Here is a 16035-nt window from a genome sequence, read left to right as displayed (position 1 = left end):
AATTTAGTTGGTAGATTGGATACCTGAGTTATAAGTCTAAAGGCTAAACATAAGGTTGCTTAGATTGAGAATACATAGCTAAAAGAGGAGATCAATCTATTAAAGGATGAGAAGTCTACTTTAGAAGAGAAACTTAGAGTTCTAAAAGAAATACACAATCATGATGAAAGCTTCAAAAAGTATCAGGACGATAATAAGAAGACTATTATTGAGGGTATACCAAAGTCGATATCAAATCTACTTCTACATGCCTAAGTGGCTATAGGTCTTCTTGATCTAAGTCGCGTATATTTCAATTGCCTTAAAAACATTTCTACAGGGTCTCTCAATTTCAACATTTATAATCCTGAGGATGAAGAGTGGGAATCCTTTCAAAGAGAATGGAAGCAGTCAAGTGACTTATTCATTACCAATACGCCCGATGCTGAAGACAATGAAAAGGGTTCAACATCTGAGGGTCAAAATCCTAAAGATCCTCCTCCAGATGAAGAGATCCTAACTGAACCCACTAATCAGTCTAATGAGAGAGAGGAATAAGATTCTCTTTGTTCAATCATGGCTCTACCTTTTAATGTCTTTGTAATATAAACTTTACTGTTAGCAATGAAACTAAATTTCTTTTACCTGTCCTTTCTCTTCTTATTTTAGCATTATTTCTCATCATTAAACTATTATTGCTTCATACATCTACCTCATAATAGATAATTTAATCATACCTGAGGAACTCTACCAAGTTCGGTGTATTATGAATACAAGGATTCTTCCACAATAACTATCCAATAACTTATCGAACTGAGCTCGATGTCAAACCTATAACAACTTCAACCCAATTGAATTCATCAAATCTGGATCTCGATTGTTACTAAACAATACAAAGCATTTAACAAAAAACAAATTAAAATTTCTTATTTAGCTTAAAACCTATTATTAGAAGATTCCAAAGGAAAAACTTAACATTTGAAAATTTAAAATAAAATATGTGACAAATAACTTATTACACCAGTATTGATACTAATCTTTATAAGTTAGAAACTATTTCAAGAGAGACTCGAAGGGTGTATTCGAGACTAAGCCATAAACCCACTATATGCATAATAGCCCACTCTGTCACTACCTTGGCATACTCCTGGCGTTGTCCCTCCAGATGAAGTCTCTTTTCAACATACCTAAAAAGAAATAACAAACCATGTAAGTACAAGGGTACTTATGAACTCACTATAACCATGCCTTTATGGATACTTTGCAAATCTTGTATGGAATTCTATGAGCCAACAATATTCTACACGCTTTACTTTGGTTGATACCATCACCGTTTTATCATTATTTTTATATGCCAGTTATCATGCCCTTATCATGCTTAATCTCCCATTTGTTGTAATTAAGGAATCTTTCCATTCAATTTATGAATCTCTTATCCCGTAATACTTACCTAATAGACATACCTTCATAGACTAGTTTCAACTCTCCTCACCTTAACCTATGCTCTTATTTCAAATAACTATTCACTGACAGTATCTTGGGTAGATACATATATATCGTGGAAACTTATGCAAAGGTTCATACCATTGGGTCACACTCATACACACCCAGATCTTATTCTTTACACATATCCATATTGATAATTGAAAACATATAACACCCAGATGAACTTCGTATCCTACTATAGTAGAATCTCATAATTCAAATAACAGTAACTCGGATTTAGAATAATTACACGATTTGGTCTGATTAACCACAAATTCGGTCTAGTTGCACAATTTTGTATCCTATTAGGGATGCTAGTGGTTTTGCAATAATTGTATGATTTGATCTAATTAACCATGAACTTGACACACAATGAATTGCACCACATGCAAGTCTTCCTCTACCTTGCTTACCCTAATTAACATCAGAGGGTCACTATTAAAGGCTAATATTCTTTTTGGATCTTGGGATTCCTTAAATGATAATGGAGGTTGATAAGGTGCATTGGGTCTAGGAGGATTAAAAGATTCCAAGCTCCTTGATTAGAAGGACCTCATTGGTTCCTTCCACACCGAAGGTTAAGATGTTCATGCCAACCTGGATTATAGGTGTTGAAGTATGAGTCATATCATTTATTCCTAACAAAGTTAACATCTATTTGGTTACATTCATTAGCATTTCCCCACATAGCGCCTTCACCATGTCTTGCATTAGAATGGGTTAGAATTGGCTACTTTTGGACTTGCGCCTTGGTTGAACTCATCTCCAATTGACAGAGCTTTTCGAGAACTTGTTTGGACTTGTCCTCGCTACTGACTGCATTCACGACCACATGTAAGAATTCATTGCCATGTCCTTGAAAAGTTGGCAAGCTTTGTTGTACGTCTTCGACATGAATGACCCCTCAGTCTGTAACAGCCTGTGTTTTAATGGTATCAAAAACAACAGTTTTAGGGCAACAAATTCAATGACCAAGTTCACAAATATTATTATGTAATATTTAAGAGTCAAATGTGGTATTAAAATAAATTAAATTTTGATATGATAATTTATGTTATTTGAAAGAATTAGGTTCAAGTGGTATGACCCTAAAGTTAAGTTGTTTTAGAAAATGAGGTATCGGGACCCCATTCCTATAAATTGAGTGATAAATATTTTGCTAAATATTTGCGACTTTTCATTATGGTTGTATTAAAATTTCGTTAAGAAATTTTGATGTTTAAATGGTTAATTAGGTAAAAAGGACTAAATCGAAAAATGTGTAAAGTTGAGTTTTATTAGTTGAAGGGGTCCAATGGCTATGGAATTTTAAATTGAAGGACTAATATAGCAATCATACCAATTGAAATCTTGGTGGACGGTTTTGTGTAACTAAATGCTTGAAATATGATTGATTTCTAAAATGACAAAATTGTAATTTTATAATTAAATGAAATTAAAAGAAACAAAAGGACTCAATGTTATCATCTTTTTGGTTTGTCTCTAATACAGCCAAAACCTCCATGGATAGCTTAGGGAAGCTTTCGGTGAAATTGGTTTTGGGGGCATAGTAAGCATTTTGATCTCGTTTTTAATTATTTTTACGTTTTTGTTATCGAATTAGCTTAATCTAACTAACTTGGGGGTCAATTTTTTAAACTATTAAATGTTTAGAATTTTACCATGGTTGAATTTGAGGTGTTCTTGAAATTTTATGATAGATTATTAGGCTTTATTGTTAACTATAAGTATTTTGTTAAGTAATTTTGACGATTTTAGTGTTTAAGGACTAATACATGAAATTAGTAAAAGTACAAGGACTTTTGTGAAATAACAAAAAATATGGGCTGTCCAAAAATTGACTAATCATGAAATTTAATAAAAATGGTTAATTTATGTATTTTGGGGTTAAGGACTAAATTGCATAAAAGTACAATATTATGGGCAATTTTGTAAAAATGTCAAAAAGGACTTAAATGCATAAAATGAATTGGTCTTGTTGTTTGAATTAATGAATTGAATGGAATTATTAATTTAGATGAAGAACGAGTGAAAAATTAAGGAGAAGAGAAAATTACCAAATAGCCCATGTATTTAATCGTTACTGCAATTTAGCCAAGTAAGTTCGTATGGACTGTAATCGCTTTATTGTTGTGTAGATTGAATGTTTATTATGTTGTGTTGATGTAAATTAAACATTATACAAATACAACAACGCTATGATGAATTGAAGGATAACGAGTCCCAATTGAACCTTAAGAATTCGTAGGAAGAAATGTCATTAGGGATTTCATGTTTCGAGTGCTGGTCTTGAATGTCCTACTGATGGCTAAGGTCCTACATTGGTTGCAGATTCTCCACATCTCATGTGAGCAGCATCATGTAGCTTACATTCTGACCCACAGCTTGTGTGAGCTGGCCCATTTCACAGCTCGTGTGAGTAATGATGTAAAGGAAAGGTTATGATTATGTAAATGCACACTTCTTGTGAGCTTTCCCCAGTATCTGATGTAATTATAAATGGTTCTACGGGTAAGAAAAGCGAAAAAAGTGGTAAGTTCATAATTAGGATGTAATATGATGTTATAAAATGATTAACGAGTTAAATGATGTACTTATATATGAGAAATCTACTTATGCTATGGGTGACTTCACTTATATCATGTACAAATACACTAACTCGTGAATTGATGTTGTTGTTTAGGCTTATGTTTAAGCATTTGGAATGGAATAGCAAGCAAGTAAATGGAATGGTTCATAATCTTATGAAAAGGTTGATGATTATGTAATATGTCTTATAAAATCCTATTATATTATGAATGAAATTATATGTGATGTTGATGAACTTAATTATTTGTGAGTTGAATGGTGTTCAATAGGCTTATACCAAGTTTAAAGTATTGGTGTTGAATCATGCTTAATCTATTATAACATTGTAGTGGTAAGTTATGTTTAAAGTTTATACGAGTTTACTAAGCAATCATTGCTTACGTAGTTATTTTCCTTTACTTTACAGATTATCGAAAGTCGACTTGTTGAAAGTTTGTTAGAGATCTATCACACTAGCCAGTGGACAATTCTGTAGTTTTTGAGTAATTTGACCAAGGTTTATAATGCCATGTATAGGGTGATTTGTAATGGTATTACAGTGCATGTGTTAATGGTGTTTTTGTATGTATAAGATTTGGAAAGCTATGTTTGTTTTGTACACATTGATGCCTTAGTAAATTATGTGATATTGGCTACTTTAAAGTTCTTGTTGGTGTGGTTCTCTTAGCATGTAGATGATGGTATGATTCAACATTTAACTGGTAGTGTATGTGAACTATTGGGATATTGTGATGGCATAGAATTATTCATTTATGGTGGCATGTGATGGTTAAAATGCACTAGGTTGGGTAAATTCGAAATGGTTAAATTGCTTTAGTTTAAGTTTTGATGTTTGTATACAAATTGAGGTGCCTTTGAATGGAATATTGGTTAGGTGAATTAGGTTCTTTGAAATGGCATATTTATGCATGTTTAAATGATTTTTAGGTGTCTTGAAAGTGTGCACAAATGGTCCAACACTTTATTCATGTATTGGTGTTGGAAATGGCTTGATTTTAGGTAAATTTGGGTCCACACACCCTGAGACACGGGCGTGTGACTCAACCGTGTGAGACACACGGCTTGGTGACACTGCCGTTGACTCCTGTTATGCAAATTTTACAACTTTTTCCCAAACTTTCCAAATTGTTTTAAATTATTCCCGATTTGCTTCTAATCTATTATTAAGGCCTCGAGGGCTTGATTTAGGGACAGTATGTAGGTGTATGAGTGAGTTATGATATGATTTAAAGTATTGAATGCTAAAACGTTTAAACGATTTTGACTATACAGTAATGCTCTATAACCCTAATTTGATGACAGAGATAGGTAAGGGGTGTTACATTTGGTGGTATCAGAGCTACGATTTAATCAATTCTCAGACTGAACGTAACATGTATGAATTCTAGAAATACATGCCATTATATAACCTGTGATAATGTAATATCTCTTGACTCAAAATGAATTCTGTTTTCATATAGATAAAGATATCTTCCAATTGAGCTAATTCCGATGATGCTGAAAGCGATATTCAAGTCTTAAAATAAAAGGTTGCTAATGATGAGCAGAATTTATAGAGGTTAGATCAGTGATTTATAGTGCTTATGATAATAATGAAAGTTATGTTTGATGTGTATACAGGAGAATTAAACTTTGAGGCTTTACGATCTCAACCCCTCGTTCTCAAAATTTTATATCACATAATGTCTATAGTATTTCTGTTGTGAAAAGTCCACAAGTGTGAAACTAAAGAGTTCTGTGGATGAATGAGTAAAAATGTGGCCGAGAGTTGGTTAACAAATAAAGGGAGTTCTGGATGAGATATTAGATCTTTCTAAAGACTATTTGGGATGTACAACGTCATTGTTAAAAGATGAAGTTATTCACTGGTAATCAACTTTATCTAGTATGGTATCTAAAGAACGCGTTAGTTGAGATTTCTTCTAAATTGATTACTTTGGTAAATAGAATAATGTGAGATCATCAATGACTTCAGTAGTCAGTGGGGTAGTGTTCAAAATGTAAATGGGTCTTAATATAGTTATTATGACCGAGTATCTTACAACGATCTTCTCTGGGTATTTTATGTGCTCTTTTATCTTCAGAGACATATACGATTGCTTATTTTTAGATGTCATTCTTATAATATGGGAATGTTGGTTAATCATAATGTTAGGTGAAGATATTGTTAGTCTGGTTGAGTAATAATAGGCATTGCTATATTTTTCTTTGGCATTCTATTCAATTATGTTTTGATAGAGGATTTGATGGTAAAAATCATATGATGCTCTTTATCTTCTTCTACTGGTTGATGCTCTACTCTATGTATATGACATTTATGTTGTTTATGTCACAGCTTGTTCCAATGCGTTTGAACAATATTCTCCTTCTAGATTCTCTTTAGGTTATCATCGGTCTCTTTAACAATCAATATGGGTTATATTCTCAGAAATTCAGTAGAGCTTTACATCTTGGACTGCTTTATCTCAGCTTTCTTATTGTTCTTATTGTTTATTCTATCAAATATGGTTCATCTGTAAAGGATATATATTGGCTTGAGATAATTATATCTGTTATGCTTATAATTCTTAGCTGGATCATGGGAGCATGTTGATATAGATCTCAGCTTTATAGAGGTTATGGTACTGCACTTGTTGTTGCTGAAACTATATTGGGCTTTCTCATTTGCTTCGAGGTGCATTCTTGGTACTTGAGGCATTGTTTTAGCTATACGGTTGTAACATTTATCTTATTAGAGCACTGTGCACAGTCTGAAATAAGGTTTTCATAGAAATGAGCAAAATAATCCTTCTAATTCATCTAATGGTTGTGGCTCCGGTATGGTTGAAAGCTTCGATGTTAATAATTGAAAAAGTTTCATTATTTATCCCATTTCTAGCTTTCATGAAGGGGATAGCTAACAGCAAAAGTATAGATGGTGGAAGATCGAACTTAACCTTGCATATTAGTTCTCATTCTTAGGTATTCTTGAATTATGTTAACAAGTCAAAAACTGAAAGTCACATTTCGTATGAGTTAATACAGTTTATGGTGATCTTTGGTTGGTATTCTGAAGGAATTACGATAGATTGTCCGTCTAGATTATCTTGACGACAATAAGAAAGAATAATTTTGAATTGTTATTACCAGGTTGATAAAATTGACTCAGTTGTTTTAATTAGAATGATATTTCACTTGAAGAGCTAGTGAGTTGTATGTATTTGAGTTTATCTTTAGATTTGGGAATAAATTTTGTGAATTCATGGGTAAATAGAAGGACTGTCAGATTGGAAAATTCATTTTCTAAAAGATATAATACAGGGATATATCAATCATATCATTGATAATCGGGAAATATTATTATGGGTTAAAATCGTCTCGATTATCAGTTGTTAATCGGGAAATATTATTATGGATTAATACGGATGTGTCGAAAACATCAGTTAGAGTCTGTTATAGAAATTACAAACTTTAGGTAAACGCTATGAATTATCTAATGTTTCTGGAATCTGATGATCTGGGTTTTTCAATTATGTTTCGACAGATGATTATTGGGAATTTCTTGGTAGTTGTACTACTAATGGTAAAATTATGACAACAAAGAATCAAAGTAAATCTCTAGTAACATCATGGTTAAAACAACCTTCAGTGGAGATAAGAGATCCAGCAATCAAACAAAGGAAGAAAGTTTTACCATTCAAACAACTACCAGGAGTACAATGACTCAAAGGACAGAGGCATCTCACTTTTCTTTTCAGCTGACATCTCACAAGCTGAATGGCAAGAATTATCTAGAATGGCAGCAGTCCGTAAAATTAGCAACTGATGGCGCGACAAGCTAGGTCATTTAACTGGAGATGTGAAGCAACCATAGGTGGGCGATCCAAAGATGAGCAAGTGGAAGTCAGAAAATTCTATGATAATTGTGTGGCTTACTAATTCCATTGAAGTATCCATAGGTAAACTTTTTATTTTTCTCCTGACTATTAAAGATGTTTGGGACGCTATGAAAGACACCTATTCAAATTTAGAAAATGCTTCACGGATCTTTGAGTTAAAAATCAAACTTTGGAAAACTAGACAAGGGGAAAAGGAAGTTACTTTTTATTATAACGAGATGATGGTTCTTTGGCAAGAACGGGATCAGTGTTATAATGATGAATGGGAGTGTTCTAGATATGGTGTAAAAGCTATGAAAAAAAAGAACAAACAAGCTTATTTCTTTTTTTCCTGGTTTTAATAAATAATTTGATGAAGTGAGATTTCGAATCTTAGGAAAAAAAACTACTTCCAAGACTCCGTGAGATTTTTTCTAAGGTTAGAAGAGAGGAGACAAGGAGAAAAGTAATGTTAAGGATAGGGTTTGAAGCTAATTACGATAATTTTGCTCTTGTAACTATTAAAAATAATTATGATAGTGAAAAAAAAGAAAGAACCTTGGTGCGATCACTGCAAAAAATATTGACACACTTGAGAAACATGTTGGAAGCTCCATGGAAAGTAGACGAATGGAAGAAAAAAGAGTGGCAATGGTTGTGGTTCAAAATCAAGGGATAGCAGAGCTTTCCAAACAACTAATGAAAATTATGAAGGCCATAGTTCTCTAGAAGGGTCTCAATTCACTAAGGAACAATTAAAGCATCTACACAAGCTTCTTCAATCATTACAGTTTCAGATGAATTTTTTTGTTCCTAACTGATCCAATAATCCTTCTTCCTCCTTTGCCCAATCAGGTACTAATCTTTCTGTTTTTTCCGTGTCAAGCCTTGTAAAACAAACACGTGGATCGTTGATTCTGGACCTAGTGATCACATGACTAGTAGGCATTTTCTTTTTTCAACTTACACACCTTGTGCAGGAAGCAAAAAGATCAAAGTAGCAGATGGGTTGTTCTCGGCAATAGTCAGGAAAGGCACAGTTAAAATTTCATCTTCCTTGGTTTTACATGATGTTTTACATAATCCAAATCTAGCTTGTAATCTCATATCAGTCAGAAAATTATCCCAGTCCTCGAATTGTCATGTTATATTTGACTCATCTATGTGTAAATTTCAAGATGTGGTCTCGAGGAGGATGATTGGCAATGCTAAAGAATCTGGTGGAATTTACTTTCTTGACGACGACCATCTAAGTCAACCAACAAGTACTTTATGTTTAAATTATGTTTCTTGTTTTGATAAGGTTATGATTTGGCATACTAGGCTTGGACATCTTAATTCTTACTATTTCTAATAATTGTTACCTAATCTATTAAAAAAATAAGTCTTTCTTCATATCACTGTGAATTTTGTCAATTGGCTAAACATCATTGGTCATTCTTTCCACCTCAAAAATATAAAACTTGCAAACCTTTTTCATTAATTAGTGATATTTGAGGACCTTTAAGAGTCTCAAATTTTTCAGGAAAGCGTTGGTTTGTCACATTTATTGATGATCAGACTTGTATTTGTTGGGTGTTTTTATTAAAAGTCTGAAGTTAAAAATGTGTTTCGGTCTTTTTATGCTATGAAAACACAATTTGGTGTGAAAATAGAAGTATTTCGGAGTGACAATGATGGGGAATTTTTTAGTGAACATTTAGGAGTTTTTTTAACCAAACATGGAATAGTCTACCAAAGCTCTTGTACAAATACACCACAATAAAATGGGATTGCAGAAAGAAAAAACTGACATCTTTTAGAAGTAACTAGCGCCTTGATGTTCACTAGTCAAGTACCACATTATCTTTGGGACGAAGCCTTGTTAATAGCTACATATCTTATTAATAGAATGCCAGGTAAAACTCTAAACTATAGAACTCCTTTTCGTTTCTTTAAAGATAACTTTACTAACTCTAAATTGATCACAGATTTATCCCTCTGAGTTTTTGGGTGTAGTGTTTTTGTTCAACTTCACAACCAAGGTAAACTAAATCCTAGAGCAAAAAAAAACTGCGTCTTTATTGGCTATGCTTCTAATAAAAAGGGTTACAAATGTTATGATCCAACTGATAGGAAGATTATTGTTACCATGGATGTCATATTTGTTGAAACTTAATCTTATTTTGATCCTAATCTTCAGGGAGGGAATTATAGTAAGGAAGATTCTATAATTTATCACGAAAAGACTAGGAATATACATTTTAGGGATTCTAATAATGAGGAAGTAAAATTTATGATTAACACAGAAAATAATGATGTTAATGTTGTTAATAAAATAGAATATGAAGGTGTAGAGTCTGATTATGAAAATAAAGAACAAACAAAGGAGTTAATTGTTTACTCAAAAAGAAACTGAAATCAAGAAACTGGAATCCACTAGATTCATCACCAAGAATCCAACCCACAAGATCTTATTAAAAGTCTAGGTAAAGCTCATAATCTAGCCAATGAATTTTTTGATTTAGATATTCCAGTTGCTAAAAGAAAATGTGTTAGAAATGTTGACAAATATCTCATGTCTAACTTTGAATCCTATAAAGCCTTGTCTTCGACATTCTCAGCCTTTGTTTCGTGTCTTGATACTATGAAGATACCCAAAAATGTAAAAGATGATTTATAGATTCATGAGTGGAAGGAGGCTATTTTAGAGGAGATGCGTGCTCTTGAAGAAATAGGTACATGGGAAATAGTGGAATTACCTGTAGGGAAAAATAGTTGGCTGTAAATGGGTGTTCACAACCAAATTCAAACCGGATGGATCTTTAGATAGATACAAAGCCCGGCTGGTGGCTAAAAGGTACACTCAAACATATGGGTTATATTATCTTCAAACAATTGCTCCAGTAGCCAAATTAAATTACGTTCGATTTCTTTTATCAATTACTGTGAATCTTGATTGGTCTGTACAGCAGCTAGATGTGAAGAATACTTTCGTAAATAGGAAACTTGAAGAAGAAGTTTACATGGATCCTCCTCTAGGTTTTGAAGAAAAATTTGGAACTCGAGTATGTAAGCTCAAGAAATCTTTGTATGGTCTAAAGCAGTCTCCTCGAGCTTGGTTTGAACGGTTAACTCAAGTTGTTGAAAAATAAGGTTACTCACACGGGCAAGCTGATCACACAATGTTTTATCGACACTCACAAAGAGATAGAATAGCAGTTATTATAGTTTATATCAATGATATCATTCTTACAGGAGATGATGTGGATGAAATAAGGCATCTCAATGAGCATCTAGCATTGGAGTTTCAGATCAAAGACTTGGGTCCTTTGAAATACTTTCTTGGAATGGAAGTTTTTCGATCAAAGAAGGGTCTTGTGGTCTCTTAGAAAAAATATGGGATTGATCTTTTAAAAGAGGCTAGGTTGAGTGGTTGCTGCCCAGCTGATGCACCAATTGATCCAAATGTAAAATTCAAAAATAAAGGAGGTCAATTAGTTGATAAAGGATAGTACCAAATATTAGTTGGTAAGTTAATTTACTTATCAAATACAAAGCCAGACATAGCTTTTGCAGTGAGCTTAGTGAGTCAATTTATGCACTCCTCAATGGAGGAACATGAAGAAGCAGTGTTTCAAATTTTGAGATACTTGAAGAGTTCATCTGGATATGGCTTATTCTTCAAGAAATCCAAACAAATAGGAACTGAAGCTTATATAGATACAGATTGGGTAGGCTCAATAACAGATGGAAGATCTACATCAGGATACTATACATTTGTTTGGGGAAACCTTATGACTTGGCGAAGCAAAAAACAAAGTGTTGTAGTAAGAAGTAGTGCAGAGGCTAAGTTTAGATTAATGTCTCAAGGAATTTGTGAAATGATATGGTCAAAATGAATTATGGAAGAGCTGAGGAAACCAATAACTTCACTAATGAAGTTGTACTATGATAGCAAAGCTGCCTTTAGTATTGCTCACAACCCAGTCCAACATGATAGAACTAAACATGTTGAGATTGATAGACACTTTATTAAGGAGAAGATTGAAGAAGGCCAAGTGTGCATGTCGTTTGTTCCTACAAAACAACAGATTGCTGTCATACTCACCAAAGGGCTCTCTAAGATAAGCTTTGATTTTCTTGTAAGCAGGTTGGGCATAATTGATATATATGCACCAACTTGAAAGAGGGTGTTGAAACATGTGAAACCCATATATCTTGGGGATATATTTTAAATTTATTTAGGTAGATAAATCCTAGAATAAATCATTAGAGATATTCTAGGAAAATTTTATTTTATCATTTAGTAGTTTATTAGAATAAGGGAATTATTTTTCCAATTAGGTTATGACTATTTTCTCTGTTTAAGTTCAATTCTTTAGTTAATAAAAAATAAAACAGTTTTATTAAATGCTTTCTTGAAAAATTTCAATTTTATGGTACGTCTTATACATGGTAAATCATAGTCTATTTGACTTACATTAGATAGTGACAAAAGTGTATAACATTTTGAGGCAAGGCTATTGGTATACATGATTAGAACGGGAAATTACAGAGTTAATTTAGAGATGTCTGTTGTGTCTATAAGTCAAGCTATAGTATCAAGTTTTGGTATGAGTTTTGATTGGGAACGGCTTATGATAAATTTTATTTATGGACTACCCTTGAAAAGGTAAAATAAAAACTTGATCTGAATACCTTTTATCAGGTGAGAAATTTCAAGGACAAAATTTTGGTAAAGGGGGAGAATTATAACAGTCTGTTTTTCAGTGGTGTTGAAAATAGTGGTTTCGGGGCCACAAATTCGACGAATTTGTGGTATTAAAATAAATTCAATTTTGAAATGTTAATTTATATTATTTAAAAGAATAATTAGGTTCAAGTGGTATGACATTAAAGTTAAGTTATTTTAGAAAATAACGTATCGGGACCTTGTTTCTATAAACTGAGCCACAAATATTTTATTAAATATTTACGAAGTTTCATTAAGGTTGTATTAAATTTTCATTAAGAAATGTTGATGTTTAAATGGTTAAGTAGCTAAAAGGACTAAATCAAAAAGGTATAAAGTTGAGTTCTATTAGTTAAAGGGGTCCAATGGCTATAGAATTTTAAATTGAAGGACTAATATAGCAATTCTACAAATTGAAATGTTGGTGGATGGTTTTGGGTAATTAAATTCTTGAAATTTGATTGATTTCTAAAGGGACAAAATTATAATTTTATAATTAAATGAAATTAAAAGAAACAAAAGGCCTCAAATGTTATCATCTTTTTGGGTTTTCTCAAATACAACTGAAACCTCCATGGATAGCTTAGGAAAGCTTTCAGCCAAATTGGTTTTGGGTGCATGGTAAGCATTTTGATCCCGTGTTTAATGATTTTTATGTTTATATTATCGTATTAGCTTAATCTAGCTAACCTGGGGGTCAATTTGTTAAATTGTTAAATGTTTATAATTTTACCATGGATGAATTTGAGGTGTTCTTAAAATTCTATGATAGATTATTAAGCTTTATTGTTAAATATAAGTATTTTGTTAAGTTATTTTTAAGGTTTAAGTGTATAAGGACTAAAACGTGAAATTAGTAAAAGTACAAGGACTTTTGTGAAATAACAAAAAATATGGGTTGTAGTAAGGTTCCAAACACTTGGTTAATCATGAAATTGAATAAAATTGTTAATTTACATGTTTTAGGGCTAGGGACTAAATTACATAAAAGTAAAAATATTAGGGCAATTTTGTAAAATGTCAAAAAGGACTTAATTGTATAAAATGAATTGGTCTTGTTGTTTGAATTAATGAATTGAATGGAATTATTAATTTAGATCAAGAATGAGTAGAAAATCGAGGAGAAAAGAAAATTACCAAATAGCCCATGTATTTAGTCATTGCTGCAATTTAACCAGGTAAGTTCGTATAGACTATAATCGCTTTAATGTTGTTTAAATTAAATTTTTATTATGTTATGTTGATGTAAATTAAACATTATACAAATGCAACAATGCTATGTTGAATTGATGGATAACAAGTCCTAGTTGAACCTTAAGAATTCGTAGCATACAAGTGACATGTCATTAGGGATTTAATGTTTCGGGTGCTGGTCTTAAATGTCCTACCGATGGCTAAGGCCTTGCATTGGTTGCTGATTCTCTACAGCTCATGTGAGCAGCATTATGTAGCTTACATTCTGATCCACGACTTGAGTGAGGAGGCCCATTTCACAGCTCCTGTCAGCAATGATGTAATGGAAAGGTTACAATTATGTAAATGCACACTTCCCGTGAGCTTTCTCGTGTATCCGATGTAATTCTAGATGGTTCAACGGGTAAGAAAAGGGAAGGAAATGGTAAGCTCATAATTGGGATGTAATATGATGTTGTAAAAGGATTAATGAGTTAAATGATATACTTATATATGAGAAATCTACTTATGCTATGGATGAATTCACTTATATCATTGAAAAATACACTAACTCGTGAATTGATGATGTTGTTTAGGCTTATGCTAAGCATTTGGAATGGAATGGTAAGTATGTAAATGGAATGGTTCATAATCTTATGAAAAGGTTGATGATTATGTAATATGTCTTATAAAATCCTATTATGTTATGAATGAAATTATATGTGATGTTGATGAACTTACTTATTTGTTAGTTGAATGGTGTTAAAGAGGCTTATACCAAGTTTAGAGTACTGGTGTTGAATCATGCTTAATCTACGTATTATAATATTAAAGTGGTAAGTTATGTTTAAAGCTTATACGAGCTTACTAAGCAATCATTGCTTACGTAGTTACTTCCCTTTACTTTACATATTATCGGAAGCTCGACCAGTTGGAAGTTTGTCGGAGATCTATCACACTATCCAGTGGATAATTAGATAGTTTTTGAGTAATTTGACAAATGTTTATAATGGCATGTATAGGGTGATTTGTAATGGTATTATGATGCATGTGTTAATGGTGTTTCGGTATGTAAAAGCTTTGGAAAGCTATGTTGGTTTGGTGTACCTTGATGCCTTACTAAATTATGTGATATTGGTTACTTTAAAGTGCTTGCTGATATGGGTCTCTTAGCATGTTGATCATGGTATGAAAATGGTTACTTGTGACATGTTTTAGTTCATATTTAAACTAGGTTATTATGGATGGAAATTGCCTTATTAATATGTATAGCGTGTAATAGCCCGTTTTCAGTGGAGTCAGAATAGTGGTTTCGAGACCACAAATCTAATGTATGAATATCTATTTATTTATTATTTTAATGTCTACAACATGTTAGTAGTATCGTATAAAAATTTTGTTACGAAATTTTACCGTTTGCATTCTTAATTGAATAAAAAGTATTAAATTGCAAAAGGTGCAAAACTAGGTTTTATGTTGTAATTAAAGGGCGTTATTAGCTATGAATTTAAATGGTTGGAGGTTTTATGTTGTAGTTATACCATTGATATGGTTAATGGACAAAAATAGGCATGTTTTAGTTAATTTTTAAAGGTTAAAAACTATGGTTAAAATGGTAATTAGTAAAATTACCATAAAATAAATAATAGAAAATTTAGTGCTCATCTTCATAAGCTTTCTTCTCCACCAAAAGTAGGCTTAGAAAACCCCATTTTTGGAGCTTGAAAGTTCGGTTGAGCTTTTGGGATTGCATGGTATGAATTTTAACTCCGTTTTTAATTATTTTTATGTTTTTGAAGTCGTTGTAGCTTAATCTAGTTAGCCCAGGGACTAATTTGAAAACTTTTTGAAAGTCTAGGGTGTTACCATGAATGAAACCATGTGAATTTGATGTTTGGTGGAAGAAAATGAATATATGTTGTTAGATAAAAAAAACTTTTGTAAAGTGAATTCTGTTGAAAATGTCAATTAGGAGTTAAATTCAAAATTGTGAAAAGTAAATAGTGTAAATTATGAAATAATGAATTTTATGAGTTAATAGGGACTTATATGAACTTAAGCTAGCTTGGGTTACGGATGGATTTGCATGAATTTCATTTATTAAGCTTTGGGACTAAATTGAAAAGAAATCAAATGTGTATGCGCAAAAGTGTAATTTTGCTATCTTGTGAATTTGGATTGAATTGAATAGACTAGTTATTAAATTGGTTGAATTTATTTATTTATAGCAAGATAGAT

This window comes from Gossypium raimondii, chromosome 6 (genome assembly GCF_025698545.1).
Source record: "Gossypium raimondii isolate GPD5lz chromosome 6, ASM2569854v1, whole genome shotgun sequence".
In the NCBI taxonomy this organism is placed as follows: Eukaryota; Viridiplantae; Streptophyta; class Magnoliopsida; order Malvales; family Malvaceae; genus Gossypium; species Gossypium raimondii.
Note: the sequence above shows the minus strand (reverse complement) of the source record.